Source organism: Lissotriton vulgaris, chromosome 1_1 (assembly GCF_964263255.1).
Source record: "Lissotriton vulgaris chromosome 1_1, aLisVul1.2, whole genome shotgun sequence".
In the NCBI taxonomy this organism is placed as follows: Eukaryota; Metazoa; Chordata; class Amphibia; order Caudata; family Salamandridae; genus Lissotriton; species Lissotriton vulgaris.
In genome coordinates, this window is record NC_141685.1 from 1,453,143,559 (window position 1) to 1,453,164,875 (window position 21,317).

Sequence of the window (21,317 nt, forward strand, 5' to 3'; positions counted from 1 at the left end):
TCAGGGAAGAAGCAGAGCGGAACGGACCATCTTCTTTAAGAAATTCGCAAAGATTCAACAACCGGCGCCAAAGTTATTCTCAATAGAATGCTGCGAATTTCCTATGGAAACTAGGTCCTAACTATATATACCTACTGGCGACCGCCAGTAGGTAATATATATATAAATATAAATATATATATATATATATATATATATTATTATATATATATATATATGTGTGTGTGTGTGTGTGTACATATATATATAAATATGCTAGTGAACAAGGCGGCAACGCCTAAACGCGTCTAAGCAGACACTGATCGAATAAATCGAGTTTGGATTCAGATTCATGGTGTCAGCGCCTTCTTCAAAACGTACAAGTTTGGCAAGACTGAATATATATATATTTATATATATATATATCCGAAAAAACTCCGACCACCACTTCCAGGTCAACCAACGTCAGACCGGCGAGGGAACATAGGAGACGGACCACAGAATGCCCTGCACAGGATCTTTTATTTGCAGAGAAGCCGGTAAGCCAGAGGGCACTACGCGTTTCGGGCTGGAAAAGCCCTTGTTCATATACATATACATGCATATATATATGTATTGAAAATTCAAATACATGATTATTTTTTGTTAAATACATTAATTATTAATTATTTTAAGGTATTTAACTATTTTTAAGTATGTTTTACTCAATTATATATATTATTTCATTAATTAAGACATTTTAAAAATTCGATATTTCAGCAAACCATATTATTTACAATGATATTTGGATACAATATTTTTGTACTTACCTGTATGTATATATGAATTCGATATTCTGGGAGTGGATATTTTGTCATCGATATTTGTGTAGGTCAATATTTAGTGCCTCGATATTCTGTCAGTGATTCAAGATAACTTGTTGGGATCACAAGAGAATCATCACTATGTACTTCCCTGGGTGTTTTGTTAACTGGAATATCTAGATTTGGTAGGTTTTTCTTGGATGGAATATAAACCTTGGTAGTAAAAGACAGAAAAGACAAATGTTACTGCACAACCATCTATTCCTCAAGCACACACACATACTGGTTGGATTTGGCATGAGGGTGAAGTGATGGTTCAGTATATAACATTTTTATTAAGAATAGATTTAATAAAAATGAAATGCATTGTCAGTAATTGAAAGGACAAAAATCTGAACCAGTGACTCTCAGCTTGTGAGCTGTTAAGCTGCGCAAAGGCCCCAACTCCTTTACAGGCCATTCACACACTTTTCGTACGTGATACACACAAGACCATTAACACCACCAGGCAGGGAACCAACACAATACAACATGTCCCCTCAGAACACCAAAACAGGCGCCTGGTGTGCTTGAGAAAGACAGAAAAGACAAATATTACTGCACAAGCATCTTATCTTAAAGCACACGTACAAACTGGTTGGATTTGGCACATGGGTGAGTGATGGTTCAGTCTATACAATGGTATTATAAGAGATTTCACACAAATGAAATACACTGTTAATAATGGAAAGGATAAGAAACTGAACAATCGACTCACATCTCATGAGCTGTAAAGCCACATCAAGGCACCGACCTCTTTACAGGCCATTCGTACACCATTCATATGTGTGACGCATACAAAACCATTCACACCACCAGTAGCGGGCCTATCACATTACAGCTCTCACATCAGCAGACATTGCCATTCAAGGGCCCATCACATTCACACGCCCACATGCCTGACACAGCAAGCACACCAGCTGACAGATTGTGTGGACTGGCATTTGACTAACAGCATTTGTAATAACTAGCAGCAAGTCACTACTCACACACCCCCAGCCAAGTGCCAGTCCATTCACATCACCAGCCAAGCGCCAGTCCACGTACACCAGCAGCCAAGCACCAGTTAATGCATACTGCTAGCCAAGCCCCAGTCTGTGCACACCACCAAGTAAGCGCCAGTCCACGACACTGCCAGCCAAGCGCCAGCCTACACACACCGCCATCACATTAAGGGTTTTTTTATACAAGAAAGAAAAAAAAGATAGACAGATAAATAGATAGATAGATAGATAGATAGATAGATAGATAGATAGATAGATAGATAGATAGATAGATAGATAGATAGATAGATAGATAGATAGATGGATAGATTTGTGTACCAATAACATAAAATCTAATAGATAAAAAACATTCTATTATTAATTAAAACATTAAACTATTTAAAACATTTCAAACTTAAATGTCCCACTCCAGTGAGTACAACATTGAGGAAAGTGTTGGATAGCAGAGGGGAAAAAATTACTAAGGTAGATTCAGAGCACTCCAGCCGGAGTGCCGGAGGAAGCGAGTTCCACAGCTGGGCTGCCAGATAACAAAACGAGCAGCCGCCCATTCTTGCTCTCCTGATTTTTGGAACATTCACCTTCCCTTTCCCACTTGACCTTAAAAGCCTAGATGGAAGATAGGGGGTCAAGAAATCATGCTGGTACCTTGGCCCCTTTCTCTGTAAAATCCGATGACTCAAGCACAAGGCCTTGAACTTTACTCTCTCCCTGATGGGAAGCCAATGTAGAGAGGCCAGCGCACCAGTGGCAGAGGCCCTTTTTGGGAGCATAAGAACTAGCCTTGCCGCTGCATTTTGGATGCACTCCAAGCGTTGCAAGTATCTAACATTCACGCCTAGGTACAGCAGATTGCCGTAATCTAGGCGTGAGGTTACCAAAGTATGCACAAGGATCTTTCTGGATAACGTGGGTAGGGTGTCCAAGGTTTTCCGTAGTCCCCTCAGAACACCAAAACAGGCGCCTGGTGTGGTTATCGAGGGATAACTTATTGTCCACCCAAATCCCAAGGTTCCTTCCAAGGGGTAGGAATGGGGCCCAGTGACTGCGGCCACCATGCCGAAGACTATACTGATGGAGCCTTCCCTATTACCAATACCTTGGTCTTTCTGCCATTCAGTTTTAGGCAATTATTTGCCATCCAAACAGCCCAGTTCTTGGAGGCAGGATACAAAGTTTGAGGCAGCATCCGACTGGGCTTGGGTCAGAGAGACCATCAGCTGGGTGTCATCAGCATAGGACAAGGCATTAATCCCGAAGGTATCTGAGATCTTAGCCAAAGGGGCAACGTAAAGATTGAACAGTGTAGGGCTTAGAATAGAGCCCTGCGGCACCCTCTGAGTCAGCTTGATGCTCCTAGAGTAGGGGGTACCCTGCATAACTTGGAAACTGCGCCCAGATAGGAAGGATTCCAGCCACTTTAATGCTCTGCCATCTACACCACCACTCTCTAAATCATGCAGCAAGGTATGGGTGGCAACATTGTTGAAAGCAGCACTTAAATCTAAAAGAATTAGGGCAGCTGTCTGCCCCTCGTCCACAAACTTCTGTATGGTCTCGGTGGAGTAGAGTCGGGACTATTCAGTAGAAATAAAAGCTTGAAAGCCAGATTGGGAGGGATGGAGAATGTTATTGTTCGCAATATGTGCGGTAAGTTGGATGTTCACAATCTTTTCCGCCACCTTGGCAAAATACGGGAGCAGAGAAATGGGGCGCAAATTATCAAGCTGATCACGGCTAATATGAGGCCTCTTCTGTACAGGAAAACCACAGCCTCCTTCCATATTTCCGGGACCACTCCTGAGATCAAAGACAACTCCACAAGATGTCTAATGAAAGAACCGGTGTTAAAATTATCGCCGTTTTATCTGCAGTTTACTGCAGATAAAACGGCAATAATTTTAACACCGTTCCTTGATAATATGCCCCTATATTTTTTACATGGATATTTTTTTGTTGATATTTTTGTACTTACCTGTTGAAGTATAGGGAGCCATTATTTTGGTATTCTATATTTTTTCATCAATTCTTTTACTTTTGTCGGTAAAGCTTGCATGCATGCCCACCAAATCATAAATATTCTCTACTTATGAGGGAGGAATCCTGAAACACTGGTGTCTAGAGAGGAGATGGAGAAAGATGGCATTAGCTGAAAAATAATATGAACTTTGTGTGAAAAACTGAACTATAATACCAAGACGCTATAGGGTAATAGCACTGGTATGTGCAAGCAGTGTGTTCCTACCCATATCCGATGGCTATGATTTGAGCTCCACCTAGCTTGCTCTCTATCTGTGACATGACTTTTCTTAAACTTAGCTGTTCTCTCACCCCAATATAAGCCTAAACCCTTTATATAACACATGGGTCACTACTAAGCGCTGTAACAGGATTAGCAAACAAGATTTAATGTGTGTCTTTATTGATCCTCCATGGTTGACTTACCCAGTATAATGCAATGTTCTATATTGAAGTTAGATTAAAGAGGTAGCTGATTCTACCACTCCTGAATTCAGCTCGATCACCTTGGATAAAAAGAAGTGATCAGCATGGTTTAGAATTAAACTGAAGATTTTATAATGGGAAAAACGGCATTCTAAATACTAAGGGGTCCATTAGGATGGCGATCGGAAAATCACCCCGACCGCCATGGTATCGGAAATTAATCGTCCTCCGGTACCGCAGCAAATCCGGCGGTCTGATTGGGTTCAACCGCCCAAAATATCAGACTGTAGCGGAATGAGGCCACCTAAGACCACCCATAGCAGGCGGAGTAGGTGGAAACCCTTCCACTGCGGTCAGATTTGTGGCAGAAACACATTAAACCGACGCCAGGCCAGCGGAGAGACAGCACAGAAAAGTAGGATTCCTCCAATTTAACAGCGGAACATTCTGCCGTTTCCGACCGCCGCGTTCGCTAACTGTGATGAATGGGAGAGCCGGCAGAAGGGCTGTAGCATAGCCTTCACTGTGGACGCTCCGTGATAAATATGGCGGCCGAAAAAACAAACTCACAACAAGGCCACCAAGTACACACAGCAAACTAACTCAGCCCCCAAAAACATCTAACACAACCCAATGACACACCCCAATGGCAACTTCAAAAACTACAATTACCAGGACAACACACACAACACACCTAACAGCAATACTCCATTTTCACACACCCACATAGCTAAAAATAAAATCAGCCCCTTCCCTGACCAGAATAACTCGGCACCAGCACAACTCCATCACTGAAGATACCAAACCCTGCAGCACATTGGATAGGCAAAACACCACACATCTTGCCTGCACAACAACACAGACACACATACCACCTACACCACTCCGTCAAACCCCACAACGGCACCTCAAAACATAAGCACATCACACCCTGGCACCACAGAAAATGCCCAAATTCACAGAGAGTGAGTTGTCAGTCATGGTAGATGAGATAATCAGAGTAGAAACACAAGTGTTTCGTACACTGGTCCAACAGACACCATTAGCCACAAGAGCAAAAATTTGGGCAAGGAGAGGAAATAAGGTCAATGCAGTAGGAAACACCCCTCGCTCCAGAACTGAAATCATGAAGCGGTGGTATGACCTAAAGAGGGTTGTGAAAGAAAAGAGGAACAAGAACCGTGAGCTGGCTCAGAGGATTGGCGGTGGACATCCCATCCCACCAAAAACCTTCACTGCATGGGTGGAGAAGATGCTTGCCATACTGCATCCAGAGAGTCTCACAGGAATACCCAGGGGAGTGCCGGCTGGTAAGGAAAAACACATGTAAACTATTACACAGCCATGTAAGGTCTTGCACAACTACAAAGCTACACCTCCTAGGTCCAAGTCGATTCATATGCACCACAATACCCAGCACAGGTCTCACAGATGTAACATCAACTCCATCTAAATTACCCAGAAGATAGCCTGCAACAATCCCTGGGTTGCATGTGTACAGGCAGCCAGCACTAAAATTCCCACCAGGCATCCCTGTCCCACCCCTGGGCAGGATGGAGTACTCCCTCCCACCCAGAAGCATGTGGCAGACATTGCATTGTTCACTTCAAACTAACAGGTATATAGCCATCTTCCCAGTTTGTGCTGTTTGGGGGTGGGAGGCCTGCACCACTACTCATAACATGCTCCCTTGTTCCCCATCTTAGCAAGATGGAACACTCCCCACCCACCCAGATGCATGTGGCAGCCACTGTACTTTTCACTTCAAACTAACAGGTAGGTAGCCTTCTTCCTAGGTTGCTGTTTGGGGGTGGGAGGCCTCCGCTACTACTCCTACCATTCCTCCTTGTTCCCCAGCTCAGCAAGATGGAGGACTCCTGTAAGATCCGGGTTCTCTAGTTTGTAGTGGTATGTACCCTAGTCCAAGTAGGGACCACCGCTTCTGACAGGGTAGCTTGGCGCAGAGCAGGAAGGCTTAACTTCAGAGGCAATGTGTAAAGTATTTGTGCAACACCAACAACGATGTCACAGTAAAACACGCACAAGAGAAAAAGACACTACACCAATAAATTATAAAAATATAAATATCTTTATCTAGGTTTCAGGCAAATCAATAATCAGATAAATCCAGTTTCCATGCTAGATCAGTAATAAAGAGATTCACATGGGTTAAGGACTTCCCGCGTGCCAGATAACCCTAGAGGCGCAGGCCTAGGTGAGTCTTTGGTGAAAGACACTGTCCTACAGAAAGGAAATCACAAGTTCAGTCTTTGAAGCCCGCTCTGCAGGCACTGGTTCAGTTGTAACTACTGTCCCTTTAAATCTGTTCAGGCCACCGAAGTCGAGTAAATAGGCCCTGATACCGGAAGGGGTTAAGCCACCAGCGTTGATGTGCCCCCACTGGGCTTTTAACAAGAGTGCGGCCTGTGTCAATGTCAATTTCCCCCGTCAGGTTTATAGTGAGGGCGCGGCCAATGCTAGTACCAATATGCCCCCCCTGCACTTCAAGGCAGAGTCACACCAGCCCTTGGCCCGTCTCAGAAGAAGGTCCCAACACAGTCTCAAGCAGGCCCGCGACTCAATTGGGGCAGTCCCCAAGCACTCCCGTACCCCGCCCAAGCCTATTTCAATAGCGCGGCAGCCGGGCTTGATGCTGTTGGTTACCTGGGCTCGGCGCGCTGGCTCCGGGCTTCCTTGGGGTCAGAGCTTCCTCCCGGTCTCTGCGTCAGCAGGTCTTTGGGACGGGGCAGGAAGTCTTGTGCTCCTGGGGCCTCAGCGCAGCATCCTGGGTGACGCTCCTTGTTGCACCAATCCCGGTGTGGCTCCCGATAGGACGCTCCATTGTTGTGGGGAAACCTTTGCCGCCAGCCCTCCCGATGATGTGCCTGGGATTCCTCACACAATTCTGCTGCAATCTCGCGGCCAGTGGCGATGTTCACGGGGGCAAACAGCGCGTCCCTCGGCAGCGTGCATTGGACTTCAGCAACTTAAGTACCCGGGCTGGCAGCGGTGACTCTGGGGGGAATAACGCTTCTCTGCCACAGCGCCTCAGTCACGGCGCACAGCGCTTCTTCAGCACCGCTCTCCTCAGCGCATTCCCTGCAGCACTTTACAACTCAATCAGTGCAAAGGTTGAGGCCCTTTTCCCCATGGGCCCGTGTCTGTGATTTCAGGGGTGGGACAGCGCTCTTCTTCCCAGCGCTATAGATCGATCCACAGCGCAACGTAGCACAGTTCGGTCCTGGGCAGCAGCAGTGACTTTGGGGGTGCTAGATAACGTGATTCCACGCCCAGTGCTGCAGAGGCAGTTTTTATAAGGGGAAACAACATTGTTGTCCTTATGAGTTCCCCACAAAGCAGTTCTTAAAGCAAACACCTCACAGGAGCAACTTACATAGAAGGAACGTTGAGATCTTGCCTCCTCACAAGTGGCAATCCTCCTGGCGCAGATTCCCCGTAGTCCAGCAGTGTAACAAAGAAGTGAGGCCAGGACCCTCCCTTATATATCTTTCAGTCTAGGGGCTAGAAAGTTGTAGAAGTCTCTGGAAGGGTCTGGGGGCAGGGGCTGTTGTAGAAGTCTCAGGAAGTTCTGGGATTTTCCCCGCCTTCCCTGACATAGCTATCAACATGACGAGAGACAGGCCATTAAGGCTACAGTTGGGAGCCCATCACAGCCCATCCAAGGGGAGAAGGTGTGAATCACCACTCCCACCTCCCAATCCATGCAGCTATCGGTATGCAGGGGGGAGGGGGGAGTCTGCAGTGCCTAATCTAAGTATAGGCATGAAAAGTTCCACTTTCTAAAAGTGGGATCCCTAGTGTAGTAGTACCCAAATCCCATATATCACTGGAAAGGGTTCCCCACCCGAGTCCAACAAGACCAAACATGACAGGCTTATTAGGTCCCTGTCAGAAATTAAACCATAAGGGGGTTCCCAATGCTAGCCGATGGAGAGTTAAGCCTTAATGCAGTAGCAGGGGCTTGTGGCAGATATGCCAGCGTCACAAGGTTTTAGGGGAGAGCACCTGCACTTCAGCACTGTTCAGCAGGAGGATGAGTAGACATCAGTGGTGTGAGTCAAGGGAGTGACGGATGTCTTCGACAATGTTAAGGATTGCAGTTTCGGTGCTATAGCCTTTGCTGAAACCTGATTGATGTCGATCTAGCAGGTTGATAGTGTCAATCTGTTTGTTCAGTGGTGGAGCACACATTTTTCCAGAATTTTGGCCAAGAAGGGAAGATTGGAGACCGGTCTGAAGTTGTTCAATTCTTTTGAGTCAAGTCCTGGTTTTTTCAGGAGAGGGGTAACTTGTCCGATCTTGAGGCTTTTTTAAGGAACTGTTTATGATTTCACACCAGATAGGAGCGAGGGCGAATTTCAGATCTTTGACCACTTGGGAGGGTAGAGGGTCCAAATTGGGGATGAGGGCTTCAACGAGGCGATTAGGTTGAGAATCTCAGTGTCCGAGGATCGAAGGTGGGCCAGGTACGTGCAGGAAGTCTACTGGAGGAGGATTCGATAGTTATAGGGTTGTTGTCTGGAGGGAGTGGGTTAATGTCAAGGGAAAGTTCGATCTTGTCAATTTTGTCATTGAAAAAGTTGATGAAGTTGCCGCATAAGGCTTTAGAGGGGTGGATGAGGGAATTCGACGGTTTGGAGGTTTGCTGTTTAATGATGTCAAATAGTTCTCTTGGTCTATTTTTTGCCTTGTCGAGCGCATTGCAAAAAAAGTTGTTTTTTTCTTTAGTGATGTGGTTTTTGTACTCTCTTCTTGCAGATTTGAGGTTTTCACAGTGGGTGGAGGTGGGGTTCTTTCTCCAGAGCCGTTCTGAGGCTCTGACTTTCCTTCTTTCATTGTTGATGTCCTTATTAAACCATGTTCTCGAAGGGATGTTCCTGTTTTTTTTTATTTCATGGGGGCGAGTTGATCTAAGATGGAGGTCATTGTTGTGTTTTAATGTGCTGTGAGTTCAGCGTTAGAGAGGCCGTCCGGGGAGATGGGAAGGAGGGAGGAGATTTTTTCTTCCGGGTCAACGGTGCTGATCCGCGATAGATTCGTGGACCACTTGGGGGGTCTCTAATGGGGGTCTGGTGAGCGAACGGGTACGCTAGGTGGAAAAGAATTAGGTGGTGATTGGACCACTCAACTGGAAGGATGTGGTCAATAGTGACTGCGTCCAGTTGGGCGATGATGGCGTCCAAGATTGCACCTTTGTTGTGAGTTTCTTCTGAGCAGTGTTAGGCAAGCTTGTTGGAGTGTAGTAGGTCATTTAGTATTTGTAATGGAGCACTGTTATCATCATTCCAGTGTAGATTGAGGTCACCTAAGATTAAATTGTTGGTGCTTGGGAGGGAGCAGTGAGCTATCAGGTCTGATAGGTGCTCCGTGAATGAGGTAGTGTCGCCTGGTGGATGATACAGGAGGTTACAGTTAAGTACCGTGTTTTTGGAGGTAATAATGTTGGTGGTTAGACATTCAAAGGAGTTGTATTTAAAGGACTCTATTTCCGAGATCGATAAGTTGTTTTATGGATAATAGCCACGCCACCTCCAATTTGGTCCTTCCTATCCTTGTTTATGATAGAGTAACCTGGGAGTATAAGTAAGTCCAGAATGGGGGTTGATCAGTCTTTTAGCCAGGCTTCGGTGACGAAGGCTAAGTCTATGTTATGGCTGAGGATCGTTTCAGCCAGCTCCGTGGCATGTTTCACGGCGGATCTGCAATTGATGAGCATACAGTTCGTGATGGGTCTTCCTATATTCGGTTCGATGAGGATGTTGATGAGGGAGTGTGGTGGTCTGGGGGTTTTTGGGAGGATTTAGTCATTTCTGAAGCCAGTGATTACCTGTATTGTAGAGTGATCATCGCTAGGATAGGGTGTACGGGAGTTGGTCTGGGGGGAAAGGGGGAATTGATCGATTCTGGATTGGGCGATTACTTGGGTAGTAGATTGTTCAGGACTACTAGAGGTGGTGTATGAGGAGGCCAGCTCGAGCGCTTCCTCTGGGGGCATGGCTTCCTTTGTTCTGCTAGGTCTCGAGGACTGGTGCGGGGGGACAGGGTGAGAGGTCGTTGGGTGGGTGAGTTGTGTGGCTGGGTCAAGTGGGATGAAAAACAGTGGGCGAGGGGAGGATTATGGAGTGTCGAGAGGTTGGAGAGGATGAGATTAAATCCCTGTATTATGACAGCGATTTGATTTTCGATATGGTCAAGACGACAAACCGTCATATCCTGTGAGAGAGTGAGGATTGCTTCTGGATGGGATCAGTGCGGCTGGTTGTCACGTGGGAGGGTGTTGACTTCTGGAGTTTATGTCGCTGGATGAGGGGCAAGAGTGGGTTGTATGGTGTGGAGGGTTAGGGTGAGGTGGTCCTTTGGGGTGTGAGACGTTTAGAGACTGGGTGAAGGTAGCCAAAAGGACGTATTACGATCGACTGGGGTAGGCAGGGTCCTGTTAGGGAGTGTAGGGAGTGGGGGAGCCAGGAATAGTGAGTGTTTGGTCTTGAGGAAGAGTCGAGGCTGGGGGTTGGGTGCTCAGGGGAAGTATCGTGAACGTCAGGGGGAGATCTAGGGGTGGGAAGCCTAGAGAGAGGAGCTGATTGAGGATCAGCGTTTGGGAGCGTGGCTGAGACCTTAGAGTTGCAGGGGGTGGATAGGGATTGAGGTGACGTGTCAGAGGCTGTGGAGGCGGGTGGAGAATTGGAACTGCAGGGAGAGGGGAGGGTTTGTGGTTGGGCATTGGTGACTGAGGATACGGGGAAGAGGGCAAGGGGGGTAGGTTGTGTGCTAAGGATGCAGAGGAGGAATAAGGCATGGGGGGTTGGTTGTCCTGTTGAGGGAGGTGGGAGGGGGAGGCGGATGAGGCGGGGATGGGGTTAGAATGTAGAGAGGGGAAGAGGAGATCAAAGGCTTCAAGATTGTAATTGATGGCTTGGATCAAGATGGTGCCGTTGGAATAAATTGTTACCGAAGTGGTACCGTGGCGTGGTAGGTGATTAGGGGGGTAGAATGAGAGTTTCGAGCTGTGAGGCGTGTTGGTGCTTTTTATGATGTGGCATTTTGCTCTCAAGGTGGAGATCCGAAAGCCAGGTCTGGCCGTGTGAAAGATGAGGTCCATTTTCACTTGACCATTTACGGGGGGAGTGGTATATGTCGGCAAAGAGGGATTCAGTGAATTGCCTGATCGGTTTATGTTTAAGGGATTTTTTTGATTTAGGGGCGAGGTTAGACGAAGAGACAGCGAGAAGGAATTCGGGCCATGGCTCCTTATGTAGGGTGAGGAGAGGGGATTGGGGGAGGATGACATTATTGGGGGCATTGTGGTAAGGTGTCTGTGTGGGTGAGGATGATTTGGGGGGGATAGCGGTCCTGACCTAGAGAGAGAACGAGGGGGAAGAGCTTCTCGATGGGATTGGGGGAGACCAGTGTGTCAGTAAGTGTGAAGTGAGGGCGGGAGGAGAGGAGTCAGAGGGGTGCTGCGCGGGTAGGGGAGGCAGGTTCTCCGTAGAGGAAAGGAAGGCACAGAGGTTAAAGAACTAGACGGGACCAATTTAGGCGGGGGGAACTAGACGAAGGGAGGGGGATCGACTTACTCTAATGGCAACTAGTAGGGAAGACTCTGAGGACAGCAAGTAGGGTGGATCTGGGGAGGAACTCCCAGGAGCTAATGAAAAGAGTGACCCTCTTGGTCATTTAGGACCGAGTGAATTATCAGGTAGTCTTCAAAGTGTTTCCGCCCATTTGAGGTCAAGCGGGACGGGGAGATCAGGGTAGGGTCTCCAGTTGAGAAAAGTTAGACCTTACCAGAAAGGAGGCCAGATGGGGGAGAGAGAGTCCGAGACTGCTCCAGGGACAAAATCTTCGGGTGCCACCCGCCATTATTAAAACCATGCCGGGTGAGGTGAATTGGGCATGGACTCCGGGTTGAGCTGTGGCTTCTTGAGTGGAGGGCGTAGGAGCGAGGAAGCGTCCCGGTTTAAGCCCCGGGGATGCCAGCCTGCCTACAATCATTTCGGTCTGCCCCCGAAGCAGGATGACAGAAGAATTCCAATGTGGTGGTATGAGGTCCGCCATTATAGTTCAGGCAGGGTAGGGGACTCCGAACAAGCGCTCAGGTTGAAGGTGGAGACTGAGTAAATGCGTGGGGGCCAGAGGAAAACGGCAGAGTCAGGGATCAGGCCAGGGCGAATTCCACCGGTCACCTCCTAGCGCTTCCTCAGCTGGCTGGACGTGATGTTTGTGCTACCCCTGGTGTTGCCGCTGCTGGAGCACCAGGAGGCGTGGAGAGAGGGTGCAAAGGAGAAAGTAGATTCGGACCTGCAATGGGGCAGATGAGGAAATCGGTCCCCTAGCTTGTGAACTGGGAGGTAGCCCACTGGAGAGATTCGGGCTGGTCGCAGCAAAAACTCACTTTTGTGGGGACCCTCCCAGATGTTCTGACTGAGCCACCATGTTAGGGCCAGGCGGTACTGGACTCAATCGTGGCGTCCACTTTCCATATTCTGCTGTCTCGCCGCAGTAGGGTAGGTGAGGGACTCAGATCCTTGGGTTATGGGCCGGGAGATAGCCTTCTGGACTCGGGCTGGACCAGGTGAATTTCACATGTGTCGGGTCCTTCCGAGATGTCCTGACTGTGCCGCCATGTTAGGGGCAGGTGGTGTAGGACTTGGTTGCTTTGGACGATTTCCAGAAAGAGCAGGAATAAGGCAGGTGAGGGGAATCTGTCCTCAGGCTTGTGGGCCTGGGGGGACCCCTTTGCAGAGACTCGGACTGGTCCGAGTGAGTTTATATTCCTGGGGACCTTCCGAGATGTTCTGCATGTGCCGCCATGTAAGGGCCAGGCGTAGCGGACTCGATCGCGTTGGGTGCCTTCTACAGTTGTCAGTCACGCCTCAACAATAGGGCAAGTTAGGGAAACAGTCCCTGTCTTGTGGGTCGGGAGACAGCCCTCACGAGAGACTCCGGGCTGGTCCAGGGATGTTTACTTTCGTGGGGAACCTCCGAGATGCCCTGACTGAGCCGCCATGTTAGGGCCAGGTGGTGCGGGACATGCCTTCCTTATTCATCAGTCTCCTTGCAGATCCGTTGGAGGGGCATGCTGAGATGTTGTATGTGTACGGAGTCATTTCCGAGGCTCCAGCGTTTTTCGGGTGATCTGGCCTATGCTCGACGTAGGACAGGGAGTCAGCGCTCTACAAGGAGGCAGCAGTTTGCGACCAGCGAGATAGGCGATGACGTTCTGTGTCGTCCAGGATCGGTTTAGGCAAGTCGTGTTCAGGAGGCTCAGACTGATCGTAAGTACTCCGTCTTCATGTCACTGCTGGGATTGGGGGTAACAGGTGAAAGCTGTTAGCGGTGATGAGTCGTATTTTAATCTTTGGAGCTCGAGGTTAGGAACTCGAGGGACTGCTGCCAGAGACCCCTCATCTGCTGCTGCCTCCATGGGCTGCTGCCAGAGACCCCTCTGATGCTGTTGCCTCCAGGTACTGCTGCCTGAGACCCCTCATCTGCTGCTGCCTCTAGGGACTGCTGCCTGAGACCCCTCACCAACCACTTCTGCCACTGCTGTCTCATGTCCACAGTGATGGCAAGGACTGAGAAGATTTGTGCCGGTCCCTTCACAAGCGAGGAGATGGAGGTCCTGGTGGATGAGGTGATCACACAGTACCCAAGGCTATATGGTGCCCCAAATGTCGTGGTAAGTCTTCAACAGTGGGGGGAGTGCAGGGGGCCCACATGCAGTTGGTCTGATGCAGTATGTGCCTGATGGTGTGGGGTTGTGTCATGCACTGCCTAACATGCTGTCTCCAGGGGGAAGGTGGGTGAACCCTATTCCACATGTTTCCCTGCCTGCACATCAATATTTGAGTGAAATGTGTTGTCTTGTCAGCCATACAGTGACACAGCAAGTTTTTAATGCAGGAGTCAGGACAGTGAGTGCTTGACTGAATGGCTGTGTGTGCCCCTGTTGTCCATCTCAGTGTGAGCCTACCTGGCCTGCACAGCCCCGCCCAAAATGACAAGGACACATCACTTAACTTACAGAGTTTTACATGCGTCTTTTCTCATTGCACATCAGAAATGCGCCATCTCAGCCCTGTAGATTGCACATGACCGGCCTTGTGAGAAGGATGTTGGATTTGTGAGATCATGTCTCTCAATGTGAAATCCATGAAACAGTGAGCTATTCACAGGGCAAGGGCATTGAGGACTGCAAAGTGTTGGACACAGTGAGTCTACCCCCAAACACATGGTGATATGTGATGTATGTCTTGCTCAACCTAAAAATGGACAGGAGAAGTGGGCAGACTACACATTGATTTCAGTGCTGGTATCCTGCATGTGTGTGAGATGTGCAGGTACTGTGTCCCCCTCACACCTGCATGCATTTACATCTGCTTTTCCCATGCAGATGTTCCATGTGAGATGCATTTTTGTCTATGTTAGACATATCTGTGGATTTGGAATGAGTTAGTATCATGCTACTGTACTGAGAGATGTAGGTACATAACACTGTGTCACTGATGTTTTCCCCCTCTTGTCTCCAATACCTGCAGCTCAAGGTACACCAGCATAAGGCCTGTGGAGGGCCATTGCGTCCAAGGTGCAGGGTCATGGTGTCTCAAACCAGCAGCTCAGCCACTGCCACAAGAGGTGGGACGATATCAGCCGGCTGGCAAAGAACGTGGCAGAAATGACCTTGGGGCTGCTCCCTCGTACTGGGCAGTTGGCACGGCAGAGCATGACACCACTAATGGGCCACATCTTGGCTGTGACACAGCCTGAGCTGGATCCCTTTTTGAAGGAGCATCAGCAGCAAGCTAGGGGTGAGTATTCTAGGATGGGTGCCTTAGGCTGTGAGTGGCTGCATGTGTACAAAGCCTGTGCCAGCACTGGCCTATGTGATGTTGGGTGTGTGATGCAGTGGCTTGTAAGTGGCCTCCGTGCTGGATACAACTGTCATGCATTTGCCCTACCTGTACTTACTAAGGGAATTTGAGTACTGTATATTTCCATAGCATTCTGAGTCGTGGTCTTCCGATATCGTCAGCATTGGGGTAGTCTGGGAAATCCCATGGAAGGAAACGGCAGTGTGCCCAATCTGAGTGTGACTTTTTCTGCATTTTTGCTTTAGCTGCCACTGTTCTACTTTGCTTTCCGCACCACTGGAAGACTCATTTTGCCGCTTTTGCCATCCTGCGGGAGGCTCCTGTGCTGCCACTGATGCTGGGAACTGCCTGATCAACCTAAGAGAGGACTACAGCCCCCAGGGTGCACCATCCGGAACGCAGCTGCTGCGAGTGCGGGGGAGGGGTGGTCACCGCGCATAAAGCGCTGCCGCTACCTCGCGGCACAGGACGCGCACGAGAAGCCCGGACCACGGGTGGGCCCCTTCTGTGCCCGTCAGGGGTTGGAAGAGGCTGGGCTGGGCCATCCCCCTAAAGTTTGGTTCCCTACGCGACGTAACTTGAACTTTTCCACAAAAAGGTACTGTGAAGCTTAGATTTTATTATCCTCTTAGTTGGGAGAAGAATTGATTCAACTAAAATGGGTAAATGCAAGGGGGTGGTAGGAACACTGGACACAATTTTAGTGAGACCAGAATCATTTTGACTCATGAATAAAGCCAACTGAGCGGCGACTCTCTTTGGATCCAGCCATCCTACCCAAACTTTTATCAGTGGGTATTCCCTCAACTACATTAGGGGATTCTGCACAGATGACTCAACTAATGTGACACCAACTTCTTTACTCATATCCACTTCCCCATCTCCGATACATGATTCAAATTCCCAAGCTCCTGTTTCTTCAGAAGAGCCCAGTAGATCTACTAGGGCACAAACCTCTAAGAGCTCTGCAATTAGGAAGCCAGTGGTAGAATCTCTGACAAAATGGAAACGGGGGCCTGTTGGAAAAAACAAAAGGTGTCAAGGGACCTCAAATAACTAATTGTGCTAACAGTGTGAATAATAGGAAGAGTGAAACCCTGAGGTGTATTTCTGTTGGCACGCAAACTGAGGCGGTACTATTGAGCCCTGTTTGAAGGGATGTAAATACTGTAGATGCTATATTTGAAACTGATGTAATTGATGTAACTGACCTAACTGATAGGGTATAGCTATAGGAGGGATGATAACACGGGTTTATGACATAGTTGAAAAAAATCTTGCAAAATTGTGGGAAAATTTTAATCAGGTGGACATAGCCTTAAAAAAACTCGGATGTAAAAAGGGGGAAAGACAGACGTATGGTGCTGAAATAGTAGATTTGAGAATATCAACAGATAGTAATCCTCCAGTAACTCAAAAGAAAGAAGGCAGAGGTGAAAGCACTAGCAGTGTCACAGCAAAAGATAGGAAAGGAGTAACACATGATGTATGTAACAGATTAAAGGTAGCAGATACCCAAGGTGCCCAAAAACCAAATCTAGATGTAGGAACCACATTGAGTACCACACATAAGAATGTGGGAGGTGATTTCAGTAATAACTGTCCTAAATTTAATGCAGATGTGTTGAACTTGCCCCCTGCCTCATGCCCCTCCATATTAATCTTGGCTGGCATTCCTGCCCTTAGGGAGGAGCAGAGAGAGACATGGAGTGACCTGAGTAATAAGACCATAATCTGGTTGACCAAGCACAAAGGGCCCCACCCTTTTCATGCAAAAGAGATTGTAATGATCCGGAGTAGGGGTGGTTAGGCCAATCTAGTAAATGTTTAGAGGTGTGACTGTGTACTGATTTATTTTCGTAGACCACAGTTGGTTCATCACATATTGAGCTATTGTGAGCCAAATCAAATCTTTAATACCAGAACCTGTGTACCTACTTTAGGTTATTTTTACAAACCACAAATTGACCCCTTGGTAAACAGACCTATTCCGATCTTGACGTCCAACAGGTTCCAGGTGCTGTCAGACCTGGACGAGCAGGACTGACAATTATCTGGTTAACATCAAGAGGTGAAGCTTGCTGAAAAAGCTTTTGTTTTTAATCCTATGCCAATTGCCAAACATCTAAGTGCAAGTGATATTGTTATGGCAAATGGAGAAATAGAGGCCAGTATTCGAAATAATGATCTTACTCTTGTAGAGGATAAGGGTATGTTGCATGACATTTTAAACACACCAGTTACTTCAACATTTGAGGGAAATAGGGCAATGTTTGGTGCTCCTTACTCATTTCAGAATAATGTAAGAGATATTGGCAATGAATGTATAAACATCAATGGCGTAGTTTAATACCACGGAGCATCAACCCCAGAAAATGTAAATGTAAAAGAGGGATTACCCGGTGAATTAAGTATGGAAAAGCGCCAAAATTAGATAAGATTAAGCTCGTGGAACATTGCAGGCCTGAAAAGAAACCAAGTGTGGCAGGAGTATATTGGTCAAAATGAAATAATTTTACTTCAAGAAACATTTTGGAAATACCCCAAAAGGTAGGATATAAAACTTATAGTGCGGCTGGTATTCCCTCGGCCCGTGGAAGGCCCTCAGGGGGCCTTGATATCTGGGTAAAAGTTACCGTAGGCATAGATATAAAGCAATTGGAATTTTCAACCCAGGATATTCTGGGGATAAAAATCCCAATACCTAAGAAAAAAGATCTATATATAATAAATATCTATAGTAGATCTGGCATAGCGAGTAAAGAGTCTGGGATTATCAAACAGCTAGATCAATGTTTAACCACTGTCAACTCTAGGTCTGAAGCAATTGTGGGAGGGGATTTTAACCATAAATTTGAACCAGTGGCAGGATTCAAAAATATCTTCCAATACGAAGATATGGCAAACAATATTCCTTAAATAGCAGCCCAGAAGTAGCCTGGACAACCGCAGTTGTGCAGCTGACAAGATTAGTTTTGGGACATGGTCTTCGAGCCTGTAATGACAGGCTGTCGTCTGATAGTCCGAATGCTCCCAAATTTAGTAGCGGTAACTCAGAGAGTTATACAGATTACATACTAGTATCGTATTGATCAAATTATGGTCTACTCTTTGTGATTTAAAAATTGATGATAGATCTGAAAATGACCACTATCCATTGTGTTTGACGCTTGCTGCCAATATTTTCCAGTCAGTTATTTTGAGGACTGGAGATAACATTGAAGATGGGATAGAACCATTACTAACAAACAATAGTAGATCTTTAAAATGGCCCTCTATAGAGGGAAACGAGGTGGTCATGAGACAAATGTATGACACTTTTGTAGAAAAAATGTCCCCGTATAAAGGTTTGTCAGCTGCAGAGATCCCAATTATGAACATGCACCAAGTCCCTTATGCCAATATTAAGTAGGATCTGCAAGAAATGTAAGAGGGGGACAACAGGGGTGACCAATTCAGGTAATTCGCGGTATAATAAAGAATACCGTGACGGAAAAAAAGAACACATTTTTGAAGCGAAAGGTAATAACGTGGTGGCCCTATGGGACAAAAGGAATACATATAAGAGGTAACTTGTTCAAGCCAAGAAAAATTGGGACGATAACATTTGGGAAGAACTAATTATTGCAGCAAAAACCAAAGACCGCTTAAGCTTTTGGCGCCTAATATCTAAAGGCAATAATTGGGGAAGGTGTCCTAAAGATATCTTCTTGGATGCAAACACATGGGTAAACCATTTTCCCGCATTTAGCTGAATGTGACCCAGAGTTCAGTCCACTAGAACATGAAATTACTGTTACCACAGCCCCACTACACTTTAGTCTGGAAGAAACTTTGACAGCAATTGATGCAATTAAACCAGGAAAGGCACCAGGTCCAGACAAGATACCAGGAGATCTATGGAAACATGATAAAGAGGTTTAGGGACCCTATATTAATTTTATATGTAACTCAGTGGCTGCAGGTGCAGCTTTACAGAAATCATGGAAAGGAGCTGAGATTACAACTATTTTTAACAAAGGTAACCAAATTGACCCTTTGCATTATCGACCGATTAGTTTAATAGATGTTTTACAGAAAATGTATGCACGGCAAATTTGATCTAAATTGAATGATTGGATTAAAGAGAATAGTATTTTATCAAGGTACCAGGCTGGTTTTAGAGCTAAAACAAGCACTATCGACCATGTTTTTAGATTTCTTTGTATGAATTGGAAATATACAATTCTTAAGAAGGGTCATTTGTATATTGCCTTTGTTGACTTAAAGGCCGCCTTCAACCTCATCCCCGGGAATCCCTTTTGGAAATCCCTAAAAAAACAAGGGGTACCGGGAGAAATATTCGTGCAGATAATAAGGTTTCACAAAGAAAACTTTGCAAGGGTTAGATGGGGCCCAGGCGGTGAACTTACTGATCCTACTAAAATATGTAGGGGTGTGAGGCAGGGATTTGTGCTGCCCCCACTTTGTTTTCACTATATGTTAACAATATACTTGATTATCTGTTGGACTGCAAACATGATTCTCCCAGATTGAGGGGTGGACCAGTACCGGCTCTTCTATTTGCCGATGATACCATCTTAATTTCACAGACACCAAAAGGTTTACAAAGATTACTGGATACCTTTGGGGTTTAGAGTGAGTCTAAAGGTCTGGAAATAAATTTGAATATAACTAAATATATGGCTACATCTAAAGCGGTTTTTCCTGTCCTTGAGGGCACAATTGGCATGCTTATATGGGGCAGAATTATGGGGCCCTTAAAACAATAATACTCTTAGTAGAGGTTAGAAAGAGTTTGAGCCTTCCGAAGTGCACGCCGTTAATTCCCTTAGTAATGGACCTCAACATATGCCGTATAGACTATCAGGCGAATCTATGAACATTACAGTTTTGGGTTCGCTTGTGGTCCACAGCAGAACTTGTCCACTATAGAGAAGAACTACAGGAAATTTGAAAGCTCAAAAATAATAAAGGATTAATATGGCTGAAACATATCCATGGCTTGTTCTATAAACTAGGACTTAAACAATTTTGGGAAATTCCGGCTGAACTGACCATGGCTTTCAAAAACTACTAAAGCAAACTTTTTGGGCCTATATTCAAGACAGTCTATTGCACAGCTCAGCATCAGGCACACTGACAAAGCGGTTTCTTTCAATGAAACCAACCTGGAGTTTTGAGCCATTTTTAGACGATGTCCAGCCACAGTTGGCAAAATCTCTTTATCTTTAATTTCGATACGGCATATTACAGATAAATGCCAACACGTCAAAATGGGCACATAAAAATTAAAACAAAAGTACTGAGTGTTGTGATCTATGTTCTATGGGTGCAAAAGAAAATTAATTACATTTATTATTATTCTGCCCAGCTTACATTAAGTATAGAAGGAAATGGATCAAACCCATCTGCCGATTACTGGGCACAAGATGCTGTATTGAGGCAGAAAGAATATTGAGATCAGATACATCGGTGTGGATGACCTTTGCGTAATTTTGCACAAATAAGATGTGGTGATAAATTTTTACCCACTGCTGCTATTTACTATGTATTATAATGATGCACTGTGATTTTAATGTATTGTATCTTACAAGGTTTTTTAAACCGAATAAAGATTGAAATGAAAGATACATCAAAACCAGTTGTGTTCAGTGTGAGCCGGTACTTATTTGCCGTGAGTTTGATAAGGATGAGGGAAGGTATGACATTTTAGTGGAAATATATTAAGCACTTTTTCTCTTTCATTTGCACTTTAGGTTGGACATACGGAATCTACAACCCACATTGCACTGAATCTATACCGTACCAAAGGAAAGAATTAATTGCACCGTGTACTTTGTATATATTATTCTGAACGCAATCCAATGTACCTTCATAATGTTTTATAAAAAAAAAATTTCAATATATTTATTATCTTAAATTGCGAAGAAAGGTCAGTATTGGGTACATATTCCCAATATTAGTGTCAAGGTCTATCAGTACTTTTGTAATGTTTTTTATTATATGTGTATGTATATCTTTTATGGTTTTTTAAACTGAAATAAAGATTAAAGAGAGAGAGAGAAAGAGTGTGCTTTCATCAATGTGTGCTTTTCCCGACCTCAAGGTTGGGAGGCTTAGACTTCTGACACCAACGTGCAACAGTAGTTGTG